The 16650-nt window shown below is 48.0% G+C and overlaps 1 long non-coding RNA gene and 1 other non-coding gene across 2 annotated transcripts in view; one reads left to right on the top strand and one right to left on the bottom strand.

The window, feature by feature from the left end:
• LOC146847570 (uncharacterized) overlaps positions 1 to 16650 on the top strand; it is a 337022-nt gene that overhangs the window by 16307 nt on the left and 304065 nt on the right. The gene's annotated exons all lie outside the window — the stretch shown is intronic.
• TRNAL-CAG (transfer RNA leucine (anticodon CAG)) lies at positions 7673 to 7755 on the bottom strand. Its single transcript has one exon. It is a non-coding gene; the product is annotated as a tRNA-Leu (tRNA).

Raw genomic sequence — 16650 nt, 5'->3', positions numbered from 1 at the left:
CAGTCAACCCCATCTAATGAACTCAAAGGTGTGTAGAAGTTTGACAGGGGGAGATGGAAATCCGGCCTTATCTGGTGGTAGGAAGGCCTATTTACCCTTTCCCCAACATAGGACATATCACGTGTAGTGACAGTGGGTTTGTGTGGAAAAAAATATGACAAATCCACTGTAGAAATGCCAGTCCCTCTCAGGGTATTGGAAAAGGAACAGATATGCCTAACAACCCTCGGGTCGCGAAAATTTATGATCACACAATCTCCCTGCACCTGTTTAACTCTATTGCCCAACCAACATACCCTACGGACGGTCATTATTTCGGTCCGTAGTCCAATAGGTAAAGGCCTGTTGGTATTTAGCCAGTGAGAGACTTTATTCTTTAGGTCGCTATGACACTCGGACTTTGTCTGAGGAAGCCGGGGTACATCCACCATTATAATGGTATATGGCTGCGACTCAGGTGGGAGATTGATAGACGGAAAGTTTTGATATGAAACAGCAGCCTCAGGGTTGATATTACAATCTGTTTCTCTCGGGACCTCAATGTTAACCTGAGGACATGGAACGTCCACCGCCTGGACATTGTGTGTCGGGATACTGGGTAGTACTCCATCCAAGGGTGTATGGGCAGTGGAGGCAAGCCTAGATTTATCTACAATGTCATTGTTAGAGGAAGTTGCATGGTCAATAGAAGACACTGCAATCTTTTCTAGCAGGGACGTGTTAGCAGATACCATACCCTCTAGCTTCTCAAGTGAGGAGGCGAGACGCGTAACTCGCTCTAATAATGGGAGGAGTAGTGATTTAAATAACTTCTCTATAGGCTTGAGAAGATCGAAGGTAAAGGAGTCTGCGTTGGATTGAACGGGGGGAGGGAACGGGGACTTCAATCCACCAGATGCCAAATGTAAACTAGCAGACGTAGCAGGGTTTTGAGCTTCACAGGTAGGTGCAGATTTGTGAGGATTGGACACTTTGGGGATTTTGGCTCGTTTCCCCTTAGGGGGTGCTCCCATACGTTTCCTTTTACTTGGGATGTGCCTGGGCTTGGGGACCTGGATCGTTGTTCCTGTAGTTTGCTGGTCAGTGGTACGTGGCGGGATATCAGTACTATCAGTGGTTTGGTCACCACTGGTATCAGGGATGCTAGTTATCTCCTGGATATCCACCAACGGGCAATGATCAAGGGTTTCCGGCAGTGCATTTAAAGTATCACCAGACAAAGTGGAAGGAAGTTGAGGTTGGCTGTTTTCAGGCGAGACAGCTAACATAATATTGCCAAGGGATGATCTTTTGGCAGAAAGTTCTAGGGACAGTCTTTTTTCCGTTAACAAAATTTCGTGTTCAAGAACACGAGCAGCTCTAGTAATAAAATTGTCAAGGGTCCCTGTAACCTGACCCCCTACGCTGTTCCTGGCCACCTTCCTGCCAGACCTTAAGGAGGTCATGATTTGGGGAATGAACAAACAGGCGAACAAACTCACAGAATAGGAAACAGATGAACCTCCGATTGTAACAGGAAGATAAATATCACTAAAAATGTCCAGCACACACTACAATGTTTATACACAAGATATGAGCGACCAATGCTATGTAAACAGGACACCGGTTGGCAAAGGCGCTTGTACTCACAGTACCAGCTGGGTATGTGACCTGTTCGAGTCGGCTCAAATTAGGGAGGGGGCCCGCCCCGACCACAGCCGCCCACGAACGGCCACAAACGGCCCGCTCTTTGTCCGGTCTTCGTCCGGGCTGCGTCCCGCGCTGCGGGAGTAGGATATTGTTTTGAAGCCTCAGGAGGGCGGGGGGCGGGCCAGCAGGGAGAGCGGACCGGAAGCTCTCCGTCGGTCTTGCAGGGACTTCTGGGAATTGAAGTCCCCGCACGCTCGCAGCCCTGCTGCTACTACACGCCAGATGCCGCTTTTCTTCCTCGGTGATCCTCACAGGTGTCAGATGAGATCCCCTCCACAAGACGGGCGAAGGGGCACCCGCGAAGCGGGTGCGCCGAGAAGTAGACAGGGTCCAAGTAAGTGACAGGTGAGCCGGCAATTAGCAATTTGACCAAAGTGACCCACTCGTCTAACTACAGACTGGTGTTTTGAAGCCTCAGGAGGGCGGGGGGCGGGCCAGCAGGGAGAGCGGACCGGAAGCTCTCCGTCGGTCTTGCAGGGACTTCTGGGAATTGAAGTCCCCGCACGCTCGCAGCCCTGCTGCTACTACACGCCAGATGCCGCTTTTCTTCCTCGGTGATCCTCACAGGTGTCAGATGAGATCCCCTCCACAAGACGGGCGAAGGGGCACCCGCGAAGCGGGTGCGCCGAGAAGTAGACAGGGTCCAAGTAAGTGACAGGTGAGCCGGCAATTAGCAATTTGACCAAAGTGACCCACTCGTCTAACTACAGACTGGTGTTTTGAAGCCTCAGGAGGGCGGGGGGCGGGCCAGCAGGGAGAGCGGACCGGAAGCTCTCCGTCGGTCTTGCAGGGACTTCTGGGAATTGAAGTCCCCGCACGCTCGCAGCCCTGCTGCTACTACACGCCAGATGCCGCTTTTCTTCCTCGGTGATCCTCACAGGTGTCAGATGAGATCCCCTCCACAAGACGGGCGAAGGGGCACCCGCGAAGCGGGTGCGCCGAGAAGTAGACAGGGTCCAAGTAAGTGACAGGTGAGCCGGCAATTAGCAATTTGACCAAAGTGACCCACTCGTCTAACTACAGACTGGTGTTTTGAAGCCTCAGGAGGGCGGGGGGCGGGCCAGCAGGGAGAGCGGACCGGAAGCTCTCCGTCGGTCTTGCAGGGACTTCTGGGAATTGAAGTCCCCGCACGCTCGCAGCCCTGCTGCTACTACACGCCAGATGCCGCTTTTCTTCCTCGGTGATCCTCACAGGTGTCAGATGAGATCCCCTCCACAAGACGGGCGAAGGGGCACCCGCGAAGCGGGTGCGCCGAGAAGTAGACAGGGTCCAAGTAAGTGACAGGTGAGCCGGCAATTAGCAATTTGACCAAAGTGACCCACTCGTCTAACTACAGACTGGTGTTTTGAAGCCTCAGGAGGGCGGGGGGCGGGCCAGCAGGGAGAGCGGACCGGAAGCTCTCCGTCGGTCTTGCAGGGACTTCTGGGAATTGAAGTCCCCGCACGCTCGCAGCCCTGCTGCTACTACACGCCAGATGCCGCTTTTCTTCCTCGGTGATCCTCACAGGTGTCAGATGAGATCCCCTCCACAAGACGGGCGAAGGGGCACCCGCGAAGCGGGTGCGCCGAGAAGTAGACAGGGTCCAAGTAAGTGACAGGTGAGCCGGCAATTAGCAATTTGACCAAAGTGACCCACTCGTCTAACTACAGACTGGTGTTTTGAAGCCTCAGGAGGGCGGGGGGCGGGCCAGCAGGGAGAGCGGACCGGAAGCTCTCCGTCGGTCTTGCAGGGACTTCTGGGAATTGAAGTCCCCGCACGCTCGCAGCCCTGCTGCTACTACACGCCAGATGCCGCTTTTCTTCCTCGGTGATCCTCACAGGTGTCAGATGAGATCCCCTCCACAAGACGGGCGAAGGGGCACCCGCGAAGCGGGTGCGCCGAGAAGTAGACAGGGTCCAAGTAAGTGACAGGTGAGCCGGCAATTAGCAATTTGACCAAAGTGATTCACATAGGCTCTGGTTTTCCAGAACCTCCCTTTTTCTTAGATAAATAAAACAACACGTCAGCAGGGGTGGAGAGTACCCAATGGGGGGATATCCATTTGAAAAGATGCAAGGCCGTAGAAGGACAAGGAAACCTGAAGTGAGGTGAGAGATAAGGTTAGAACTGGAACCAAAAGGAAAACAAGCATCAAAAATGCAATAGGTCTCGCCTTTGATTAAGCTAAAGCCATTTGCTTTGCTAATGGTATTGTATACAAAGCAAATGGCTTTAACTTAATGAAAGGCGAGACCTATTGCATTTTTAATGCATGTCTTGTATAGCCCACTCATCCCAAAGCAGAGTGTCAGTGCGATTTACATCACACGCACACATTAAAGTCGTGGGTTGTGATGCCACTTCCTATGATGTCAATTTCTGTGATGCCACATGGGATATCGTGAGCTGTGATGTCAAGCGCCGTGATGTAATGTAATGTGAAGTAATCAGCATTTATAGAGCGCACTGTGACCCTACGGGTATCCTGGCGCTTGAACACGTAAAAAACAGCTGGACTCTGAGTGTATTGAAGAGCAAAGGATCAAAAGAGCTAAAACTAATATACTAGCAAAGAGCCAAGTCTACAGCTTTTTTCTAAATGACAGCAGATTTTCCATCTGCCTAAGTTCGGCTGGGAGTTTGTTCAAAGCCGAGGCTGCTGCAACGCTGAAGGCCCTTCCTCCTGATCTAACTCTTCTGAACCTGGGCACTCTCACCAGTTTGGCTGAGGAGGAACGGAGGTTACGTGAGGGGACATTCCACTCAAATCTTCTTTGTAGTGGCTTGGGCCCAGAACCATTCAGAGCCTTAAAAACTATGCATAGCGACTTGAACTGTACCCTCTGCGTAACTGGAAGCCAGTGGAGCTCGGAGATGCCGGTGATTGACGTGGCCTCATTAGAGCTAGCTTGCCCGCCATGGACTGGATTCTCTGGACTCTCCCTATCAGCTGTTTAGGAGACTCCCCACTACCAATGATCTAGTTTGTTTAGGAAGAAGCGGGAGGATCCTTTGGAGCACTCTAATCAGAGCAAAACAGCTGCCAGCTATTTTGTTTATTGAGACTCTAGACTCAGTTTACAGTCAAAGCTGACTCCCAGATTGGGTACTGCCTGATGTCACTTGCATACTGCCAAACTAGGTCAGTCCCCCCGCCTCTTTTTTTAGGACTTGTGCCCTGGCGCTGAGCGACAATTTACGGAAGTATGTTAAGATTGTGTAATATTGACATTGTCTTCGGAAAAAACTAAATACGAGTCGCAATATACTCTGTGAGAAGTGGGATTCGAACCCACGCCTCCGGAGGAGACTGCGACCTGAACACAGCACCTTAAACCGCTGGGCCATCCTGACATACTCCTTGTATCTCTGTGGCTCACTTTCCAGCCTATGAAAGGACAGTCCCCCCTCAGAGTCTATTATAGGTTTATGACTTCTGTCTTTACAGTTACAAACTTCCTGTCCTGGGGGTTGGTGTGGTTCAGAAATGAGTATTGTGTGATTATGGTTTATGAACAGAACACCTTCCAATGTGGTTTTTTGTTCTCTTCCTGTGTTAAAATGAAATGTAAAGACGTTTATTTTTTGCTATGTTATTTTAAGACGTCCTTCTGTGCGCATTTAGGCCAGCAGATGAGAATGCGCAAATAGCGCTGTGGGTTTATATATATAAATAGACGTGTACATAATATGCTTCACATTTTGTATAATTGAAGTGCGAATATTTTACGGTCAAATGTCTTTATTATGGGCCTTTTTTAGCATGCATTGTGGTTGTCCTTTTAAGCATCTGTGCCTGGCACACCGACCTTTCATGTATTTAGTAAGACCAATAGTAACTAGGATTGTCCCTAACTCACTCCCTCGCTCACTCCGTGAAGGCTCCCAGAGCTCTGTGCTCAGCCCCCTTGAACCTTAAATAAAGCTCCCTCCAACAAACGCAGCACCTTAGACCGCTGGGCCATCCTGACATACTCCTTGTACCTCTGTGGCTCACTTTCCAGCCCATGAAAGGACAGTCCCCCTCAGAGTCTATTATAGGTTTATGACTTCTGTCTTTACAGTTACAAACTTCCTGTCCAGGGGATTGGTGGGTTTCAGAAATGTTTCTAAAGATGACTCAGGGCCATGGATACCAAGAGCTTCTACACTGTGGGCTCGGCTCGTCACTGGACACAGCTCCGTAATTTACTCTCCCCCCAACATTCTGGATCGTGTGTGTAAAAGTCGTCTTTGGTTTCTGCGGATAAAAAATATTTACTGAGGCAGGCAATCAGAAAAGTCACAGAACATGCATCACAAAGATTGTGTTTTATACTCAGCAGCTGCAGCTCAGTCCAGGCTCAGCGAGTGATAGTTCAGTCCAGACTCAGTGGGTGATAGCTCAGTTAGGGCTCAGCGGGGGATAGCTCAGTTAGGGCTCAGTGGGTGATAGCTCAGTCCAGACTCAGCGAGTGATAGCTCAGTCCGGACTAAGCGGGTGATTGCTCAGTCCGGACTCGGTGGGTGATAGCTCAGTAAGGGCTCAGCGGGTGATAGCTCAGTCCGGACTCAGCGGGTGATAGCTCAATCCGGACTCAGCGGGTGATAGCTCAGTCCGACACTCAGCGGGTGATAGCTCAGTCCGGACTCAGCGGGTGAAAGGTCAGTCCAACACTAAGCGTGTGATAGCTCAGTCCGGACTCAGTGGGTGCTAGCTCAGTTAGGGCTCAGTGGGTGATAGCTCAGTCCAGACTCAGCGGGTGATAGCTCAGTCCGGACTCAGCGGGTGATAGCTCAGTCCGGGCTCAGCGAGTGATAGTTCAGTCCAGACTCAGCGGGTGATAGCTCAGTTAGGGCTCAGAGGGTGATATCTCAGTCCGGACTCAGTGGGTGATAGCTCAGTCCGGACTAAGCGGGTGATAGCTCAGTCCGGACTCAGCGGGTGATAGCTCAGTCAGGGATCAGCGGGTGATGGCTCAGTCGGGACTCAGGGGGTGATAGCTCAGTTCGGGCTCAGCGGATGATAGTTCAGTCCAGACTCAGCGGGTGATAGCTCAGTCCAGACTCAGCGGGTGATGGCTCAGTCCGGACTCAGGGGGTGATAGCTCAGTTAGGGCTCAGCGGGTGATATCTCAGTCCGGACTCAGCTGGTGATAGCTCAGTCCGGACTAAGCGGGTGATAGCTCAAGTTGGGGCTCAGCAGATGATAGCTCAGTCAGGGATCAGTGGGTGATAACTCAGTCAGGGCTCAGATAATTTATATTTATTATGCATTGGTGTCCAATGTAGGTTCAGGGTGGTAAGATCATAGTTTGATTACGAGGATATCCAGATACAGTAAGTCCGCGTATATTGAACCTAAATAGAACTCATTTACAAAGCTTGCACTTATGCTGCATGCAAATCTGGCATTAGTGTGAAAGTCTTGGACACCCCTGATTTACAGGATACACCATACACCGTGAAGTAGCAAATGCATATGTAACTGCGTAATATCAGGGTTCTGTGTAACAACAGGGTTCTGTATCTGACATGTGAAAAATTGTATGTTTACAGCATTATGATTTGTTGTCATAGAGTTGGGATATTAAAAGCTGTTTAAAAATGGGTTTATTAAGGAGTTAGACCATGGACCCTATTGGCGTTAGATACCTCAGTCTGTTGTCATAGAGATGCCACAATGTTAACAGCATTTCAGAAAGTACACAGAGTGCTCCAGGGGCCGGCATAAAGGACATATTTGAAACTGTGCTTTCTAAGGGGGTTGGGGACACTGACTGAGACATCCTAATCCTCTTTGCGTCGGAAGGTTATGTTAAAAAAGTGTCATGACGCAGCAAAGTTCCACGTCACAGCGTTTTTTTGCACACCAGCTGTTGTACAACATGTCTGAAATGTGAAAAAAGATATGACACATTGCCAATAGTCCTCGGATAGGCGAGACAGATTGGCTTTGCCAATGCTTGTGCAATATTGTCATTGTCTGGGGTAAAACAGGGTCAATACGAGTCGCAAAAAATACTGTCAGAAGTGGGATTCGAACCCACGCCTCCAGAGGAGACTGCGACCTGAACGCAGCGCCTTAGACCGCTCGGCCATCCTGACATACACAGCAATGCAGGGGGGGCGTGGTTCCAGCTGATCTAAGGACTGAGTGCATTGCAGCGTTAGGATTTCTGTCTTTGCAGTTAACAAGACTTCCTGTCCAGGGAGCTGGTGGGGGTCAGAGATGTTGCTAAGGATGACTTCTGAACCTGGATACGAAGAGCTTCTACACTGCAGGCTTGGGTCTGCAGGCTCGGGTCGTCACTGGACACAGCTCCGTCATTTACTACCCCACACCCTCCGGATAGTGTGTGTAAAGTCGTCTTTGGCTTCTGCGAGGAAAACATATTTTTTCTTTGCATTGTTACTGCAAAGGTGTCACTGCAACGGGAAATTGTAAAAGTTACAAAAGATCCCTCAAAGAAAGATTGTGCGTTATACTCAGTGGGTACAGCTCAGTCCAGGCTCCTTGGGCGCAGCTCACTCTGGGCTCAGATGGTGCAGCTCAGTCCAGGCTCCGCGGGTACAGCTCAGTCCGGGCTCAGAGGGTACAGCTCAGTCCGGGCTCAGAGGGTGCAGCTCAGTCCAGGCTCCTTGGGTGCAGCTCACTCTGGGCTCAGAGGGTGCAGCTCAGCTCAGCTCAGCGTGGGGTTCAGAGCTGCACAGTTGTGGGGCGCGGTGAGTGCGGTTAATCTTCACAGCTCCTGCAAACATTGGCTGCCTCCACTTTCTGCCCTTTTAAATGAATGTGGTGAAAAGAGCTCTACAGAGTTCTATAACTCGTGACTCTTCAGTCTTGGGGACTCATTCAAGCACTGATGGTGACTGAGCCCCCCGCTGCTCCGTGGTCTTCAGTCCGTTCACCCCATAGCTCACGCCTCGGACTCATCGGGAGTTTCTGAGGGTGATTCACAGCAAAAGAAACGACCTCAGAGAGAACCACCGACCGGAGTCCTTGTTATCACCCCGCAGCTGAGGCTCAGTCTGGGCTCGGAGTTTGCAGCTCTCAGATCGGGTCGGTGCAGCCTTCAGGGCACTGGAATGATGAAGGGTCCGTCAGCCCCTCCCACCCTGCTGACTGGGAGCGGAGTTGTCTCCTAAACTGAGCGGTGTACTTACTAATCATAGCGAAAAGTTAGCTTCTTCATAAAAAGTCAGAATAGAATTCATTTTGTTGAGGGAATGGGCTGAGCGCTCTGCTGCAGCAGGACAGGAGCAGACAAAGACCACAAAGGGAGACTGAGGTGAAAGGAGCCAAAACCAAATTAGGAAATAATTTTAGGAAATAATTTTCAAACCCGCCTTAAGAGATACAATCAGAACTTTTAATAATGTGAGAAGAACACTGCCCTACGCTTTTGTGAGATTTATTTACAGGGCTCTGAGAGGTACACACATGTCGTTTCCGTAGTGTAGTGGTTATCACGTTCGCCTCACACGCGAAAGCTCCCCGGTTCGAGACCGGGCGGAAACACTTTTTATTATGAGATATCGAGGGTCCGTGACTTCCACTTCACAGTCTAGTGAAAGAGAATAGAAAAGGAAGAAAGTGTCTGTCAAAGGCTGCTGGCAGGTAACTTCAATAAACACTTATTAAAGCGGCGAAGGGAGGCTAAGGTGCTCTGAACTCAATACAGGTACACCCAAGATAAACAAGCATTGGCAAGGGGTTTCCGTCAGAATGCAGGGGTGAATGCTGTGGACGCCCAGGCTCCATGCATGCAGTGCCTCTCCGATGCAAGGAAACACAAGGCGGCGCTATGCATCCCACTGAGTTACTTTTGGGATACAATCCCACGCATACCTTGAATTGTGTGTCTTGGTAAATCCCAATAAGGCGGCAGATTTACAATAACTGGCGCATCCCTGCATATTAGCAGGGATGTGCCAGTTATTTTGCGTGACTCAAAAACCCCCTTGCGCCACCATGGAGGCGCACCATGGCGCACGGATAGACAGATGCATGACGCATCTGTCGCCGTAAGGGTGACGCAGTGCTGGAGCGCGACGCAACTCCAGCACTGCTCAGGGGTGCCCTATACCATACATGCTGCGTCTCTCCTTACGCCTGCTTCAAGCAGGCGTAAGGATTTGAGGCAGCTGGGACGTAAAAGTGACAGTGAAATCTTGTAGATTTCACTGCGTCACTTTTACGGGGCTTCCTTGCGACGGAACGCCCACCCTGCATACATTATACCTGACGTAGCTATAATGTAGCGCAGGGCTTTATAACGTGACGCATCTCACTAGATGCGTCACGTTGTAAGTATATCGCATAGAGGCGCATTGTTTACGCCACTGATGCGTCACAAAAGTGATGCAACGGTGGCGTAAAACTGTAGCAAGGGGTTTGTAAACCTGCCCCATAGATTTTGCATCAGGGCTGCGCCAAGTGGAGCAACCCTGACATAAAATCTTAGTAAAGCAGTAAATATTTACACACACACACAAGCCAGCTCTGCCGGGTGGATCTACTGGTAGGTAGGAAATACACATAAAACTTTTATGGGGGAGGGCCAGTGCTTCTACCCAAGGTCCACCAGAGCACTCCAGAGACACAATGACACTTTTCCCTGCAAGTTTTGGGGCGGGGCGGCGGGGGGCGGGTTTTAATAACTGAGACGAGTAGGATGGGGGTCCGAAACAAGGAAGAGATAAGGCACTTTACAGTGAGAGGGGGGGGCACAGAGAAGGTGGGGCAGATAAGAGCAGACGGGGAATCTAAAGACAGGGGGCTTATCTACAGCCCCTTGCGCAACCGGAGCATCACCTTTAAAATAGAAAAAAAAATGACGTACCGGCTGCGCAAGGGGCTTGTAAATGAGCCCCAGGGTGAGCGCTCTAGTCACTGCCCTGCCGCAGCCGACTCGGTTACTGCCCTGTGGCTGCCCTGTCCCCAGTGGCGTCACTAGGGTTGGTGTCACCCGGTGGGGGTAACTCATGGTGTCACCCCCTCACGACTTACCGCATGGACCTCCTCCGCTCCGAGTCCGCCAGTGGACACAGTTGGCAAATAACGGGACCATACAGAATCCTTAGTAACGTTTGTAAATGTAGGTCCAATATTTACAAAATGTGCCTGTTAACAACAGTGTGATAATGATTCGTTAATCAGGTTGTACAGTGGGCTACCTGCTAGTCAACAGTTTATTGGAATTTATAATATCATAGGTATGGTACTTTTTACTGGTGTGGTGTTCCCACTATCCAGCAACACGATATATCAGTGGTCGAAGTGGGGGGAAAAAAGTAGGGGAACTGTGGGCGGAGAATCAGAGGGCGGGAATAACCCAAGGATTGGATCAGTGGGCAGAGCCAGAGGCGTGGCCAGAATGCGCAAACATCCCAATTTTTTGTATTTGTTTGGTTTCACTGCCCAGTTTTATCAACCAATGGATACACATGATTATTTAAGGTTATAATGAGTTATTGACAGTAAAATGTGTTCACAAAGTGGAATAAGCTTCTAATCGTAGAATGTCCCCAAATACGATAAAATGTGGAAGCACAAGCCATTTGTCTCTGAGCCATGGAGTTTCTGTCATCAGCACTTCTCCCTTTTCCAAAGCAGCAGTTCAAACATGAATGGCTAAAAATCCTAGTTTGCAAATGTTTTCTAAATAATAATGGCTCTGCCATATTTGACTCATAATGCAAGATCTGCAGCATGATCTGACCATTTAAACTAATAAATTGTTTGTAGCTCAAACGTATCAAAAGTTAATAAAAAATGTGACTTGTGTTGCTGCGGAGTAGATGACAGTTAATAGCTCACTGTTCTATGTTAGGATTTTACCTTATAAACTGCAAGTAACAAAAGGATCTCTCTGACAAAAGCAGTAGCCCACTGGCCTATTTACATTATGTGCACTTTGTGATCTGCATGGTACATGTTCTTTGCAGCAGGTACATTAACCCTCTGAGCTACCTTTCCATGAGTCAAATCTTCCATCAGACAAAATTCCGATCTCTCTCTAGGAAGAACATTAATCCTCAGTCATCATGACATTTTTATTGTTACCGAAAATTACTGGAGGCCAGGAAGGAGGCACCAAGTGCTTTTAAAACCATAATATACTTGCAAAAATGATGCCTCCACCTAAAATCAGCACCTGGTGCGGTCACACCAGTTGCACCGCCCTAGAGCTGGCCCTTCTCTAGGGCCCTGTGATCTCAGTGACAGGGTCACTGTTGTTCTAGGGTGTACTGCTTCATAGGCCTGCCCGCAAGACTGGAGGTGAACTTCAGTATGAATAGTGGTGGACAAGCCTTGAAGGTTAACCTACACTTGTCATGCTAGGGTCCACCTGCTGGTGCTACAACACCGGGGCTTCTAATGTCTTGCGAAGCCTTCTAAGGTCTAGCATGAGATAGAGCTCTCTCAGGAGAGTGGTCTGGCGGACTGGTTATTAAGACTGAACCTGGTTCCCCAGTTCCAAATTCTGCAGCTCTGGCCATAGTGCCACATCCTCTCCCCCACTGAACACCATACTGCCCCACTGAGAAAAACTCAGACTGCCTTCAACTACAACCCAATTGTTGCCGGCTATAAACACCTGGATGCGGCTTAATTTAAATTACGCACTGGGCAAGAGCAATATGTGGCCTACAAAAAAAAGTGACAGCATCCTGGAAAAAGCAAACAATCATAGGGAATGCTACATTTTGGAAACCATGTGAAATGTAAGCAGGAACAACATGGTTACCTTAACGCTTTTACACTCACTGTTCAGAAATCAGTGAGTGCTTTTGCCTGAAAAGTTAAGGACATGACAACAGGGCCCTGAATGGACCCATTTCAATGGCCATTGCTTATATCCTTACAAAACGTAAGCAGGTTGGTAAAAAAAACAGACAACATCCCTAGATACAGAGCAGCAGTACAAATTTTGTTTTTCAATCCTCACATTGCAGTACCTCCAGGATTGGTGCACTAGTTCCAAGCCCAGGAAAAACAAAGCCAAGACAACAAAAATAGCACTTCACTGGCTAACTCTGTAAAAGTGGCGCTAATGTGTTTGGGTGTGAATAAAATAAATCTGGCCAGTTTGTGGGAACACCACACCAGTACAAAGTACCATACCTATGATATTATAAATTACAATAAACTGTTGACTAGCAGGTAGCCCACTGTACAACCTGATTAATGAGTCATTATCACACTGTTGTTAACAGGCACATTTTGTAAATATAGGACCTACATTTACGAACGTTACTAAGGATTCTGTATGGTCCCGTTATTTGCCAACTGTGTCCACTGGTGGACTCGGAGCGGAGGAGGTCCATGCGGTAAGTCGTGAGGGGGTGACACCATGAGTTACCCGCACCGGGTGACACCAACACTAGTGACGCCACTGAGTGCATGCACACCCGTTATGAGGTGGGTGTTCTGTTTATGGGATTATTACAAAAGGGCCTTTCCGTCAGCATCCTTGCCTCACGCACAGAAGGGCAGCGTCATCAAGTCTGATCTTTGTATGCACCACATTTAATCCTAGTGGCTGCGCACGATTTAAATCACCCAGCACGTATATTGCTGAAAAGGGTTCTCAGACTTGTCCCGCTTCATTAGCATAGAAGAAAGACCAAAGCCTCCGAGTACATCAGACTTGGCCTTATAGGACCAGATGTACCCAACTTGAGTAACGGCAAGGAACTAGCTAAAAACATCACCCTTGTTTGTGTAGAGTCGACCGATGGACGATTTATAAAAACTCCTGGTGGGGGCCCTGTGCCCCATAACGTTGTCTTCGCCATTGTATAGTGCACCACCTCCCAAAAACTTTTTTATTTTACTACCTCCATAAATGAGGCCACAATTGTCTTTAACTTACAATACGTAACCAACCTCAGATGTTAACACATGATAAATGCACCTACAATTGATTTGAATTGAAATAATTTCCATAGTTCCTGTAATGCTGGCATAGACACGCCCCCTGAGCCTACATTGGGCACAGATGGTCATGCTGATCTGCTGTCATCCGCAGAGCTGTAATGCACATGCCATGCATGGAGCCGTGCAACAGAAACATACATGCAAGAGTTTAGCTGCCACGTGTAAGAGTTTTGCAATTGGATTAGACAAGATCTGTACAGGTGTCGCAACTACTAAAAAAAACTAAAATGTAACAAAAGCTCCAACTCAGACTGAAAGCGAGATGTCACTCTTCCAACCCTGTTAAGATACGAGGTTCTAGATTTGTTTTACTTAATTACTTTCTTGAGTAAAGCCTGTGGCAGTCCAATTCAGAAATCTTTTATGGAGAGCAGAGCTCATGGCAGTCAAAGAAATGGTAACTATTAAAAACAAGACATTGCTGTTGGTGGACTTTAATGTTTTTCTTCTTTTTTTTAATTTTGATCCCTTGAATTTATGCCTACTAGTTTCTAGCTAACTCCTGTTCTGTGACTGTCATCAGTGAGAGGCCCAATATCATGAACCATAACAAGGATAAAACAAAAATGAGAACCCGAACGCACTCCATGCTGGAGGACTGACTGAAGGAACCGGGTCAGCTGATTCATAAATGTATAGGTATTTACATAGCACCTGATCACCACTACGGGCATCTCAGCGCTGCACTCATACCGCTGAAGGAACCCTTCCTGGCTTTCCATGTGAAGTGTCCACTCCTGGTGAAGCCAGGCATCTCAGCGCTGTTGGGGCTGGATTAAGCAAGCTATTGCCCAGAGTTGCAGCATGGGACCCATGATTAGAATAGGCACTGAGGCGAGAATATCCGGTCCGAGGAATTTATAGCCTGAGACCCTGCCACAGCAGGAATCGAACCCTGGTCCCGGACCAGTGCTGTGCATCGAGGTCTGCCGCTCTAACCATTGAGCCACACTTCTCCTCTAAGGACCTCGACGCCTCAAGCTATGAAATCATACACAAATGATATAAGAAGCCTTGCAACCCTGTGACTGGGACACCATGCTTGCGCCAGAGGTAGGAGACAGCTGAAGATAGTATGGGGCGTATTCATTTCACCAAAGTTATCAATGATCGCCTCTAACTGAACTCTACCTCTCCACGTCATCAGCTCAACTCACTCTCTCAGGTTCCTTGGGGACCTTCTTTGTGTTTAGATTACTTGGTTCTGCTGCTATATTTAAGGAACCAGGGGTAGGTGAGAGCAAATCTGTACACAGGGATACCAATAAATATACTACAAGTAAATTATCAAATATTTGCGTTCATTTTATTTGCTTTTGCGTCATTTGTTTCGCAAAAACCAATAGAAGACAGGCTGCACAGAATATATAGTAACCATTTCCACATGATCCATGTTCTGCTTTACTCATGTCTAGTCCTTATTTCCTTAGTGATAGTAGACTGGGTATCGAAAGCTGTTTTTGCTTAGAGCTGTTTGAAAAGGAGCCCCCCAGGGATGTGCCTGTTTTTTAAATGACCCAAACTCTCTGGGTTGATTGGGCAATCCCTTTTAGTTGACGGATACAGTCAACAAGAGAGCAGGGGGCAGTAGTAGTGAACGAGACACCTGTGAATCTTGCCACAGAGATGTGTATATTGAAAGAAAAAGGGCCCCCAGATTATCAACAATCCCATTTGTATCTCTCTCTCAGCTGGCTGACCAGCTGCAGCTTTCCCAAGATGGAGCCCTGTAGTAAATAGCATTTATTTCCTGATACTTTAAATCTTTTGTCTAGCTAAAGCAAAAAGTATTTCAATTTATTTTTTGTTTGCGTTTTTAATATTCTTTATACTCACTAACTAAAGCAACTGAGTCCTCGTTCTTCTTTTTAAAAGCAGTAAATGTTCCTCAATATGAAGAACTGAAGTTAGGTTCAACAAGGAAACCATGGGGCATATTAACAAGGAACAGGGAAAATTAACGCTAAGGGCGCTTAGCGTTAATGTTTTTAACGCCCGCTATCGCTGGATAATATCGCCTGGTTATCGCGTTATTAACAACGCTAACCGCCTAGGCGATAAAAAATCCAGCGATAGCGGCATTTTGGGAGGTTATCTCTGGTAATGCAGCGATAAAACTACAAGGATAGGGATATCCTTGTTGATAGCCCATGTAATCCACCTTCCATTGGATTACATGGCTAAGTCTGAAAATTATCAGACGTAAAAAAGCAGCGTTAACCGTGGATAGCGCTGCTTTTTTTGTCTCTAACTGGGTTAGCGTGAAGCTTGATAATAGGAGAAATGTCGCTTAGCGACATTTCTACTATTATTTTGCTCTGAAACGCCCACTTTGCATCTCATTAGAGATGCAAGGGGAAGCGTAGTGAAAAAGGGAGCTTCCATAAGATTTTGCATGTTAGCACCCTGTTGTTGATAGGGCGATATTTTTATCTCCGCTTCTCTGGCTTTTAAAGCCAAAAAAGCGGAGATTAAGCCCATGTTAATATGCCTCCTAATTTCTTTAAATCTTGTCGCTTAGGCCTTAGTGTTGTCAGTTGAGGGTTGGTACCAGTCCCAGCATGCTTGTTTCCGGTCCAGGAAGGACCGGGCCTGGCAGTTCGGGCTGGATTGTCCCTATGGAGAGCAGGGTCAAGAGTGATTTGCATATGGCTGGGTCCAAAATGGGGTGACGTGGCGAGCAAAATAAGGATGGATTTTGGGGACGAGTGTTTGAAATGTTTCAATACTCCGTCCATAATTTTATTTTGTGATCTTGCTGTAATCTAGGCACATGGCCGTGAGCCAGTGAAGCGCAGGATTTTGCCAGTCGTTGACTATATTACTCAATGATAATTAGGCACTAATTTTTGGTTATGAGAACTTGAAAAGTACAGTCATCGGGAACATTGGTTTGGCTCCTGCATATTTTGAAAGAAATTGCCACAGCGCACCTGGGAAGTTGACAGTTTAGTGTACTGAATCCCGTCTCACAAAAGGAATATTTCACACTCCACTATTCCTGCTATCTCCCTTTGTCTCCTGCGTGTAGAAATAGCACAGTTTGTTTTTCAATG

Source organism: Triturus cristatus, chromosome 4_1, assembly GCF_964204655.1.
Source record: "Triturus cristatus chromosome 4_1, aTriCri1.1, whole genome shotgun sequence".
Lineage (NCBI taxonomy): Eukaryota > Metazoa > Chordata > Amphibia > Caudata > Salamandridae > Triturus > Triturus cristatus.
This window is presented reverse-complemented; position numbering and strand designations above follow the sequence as displayed.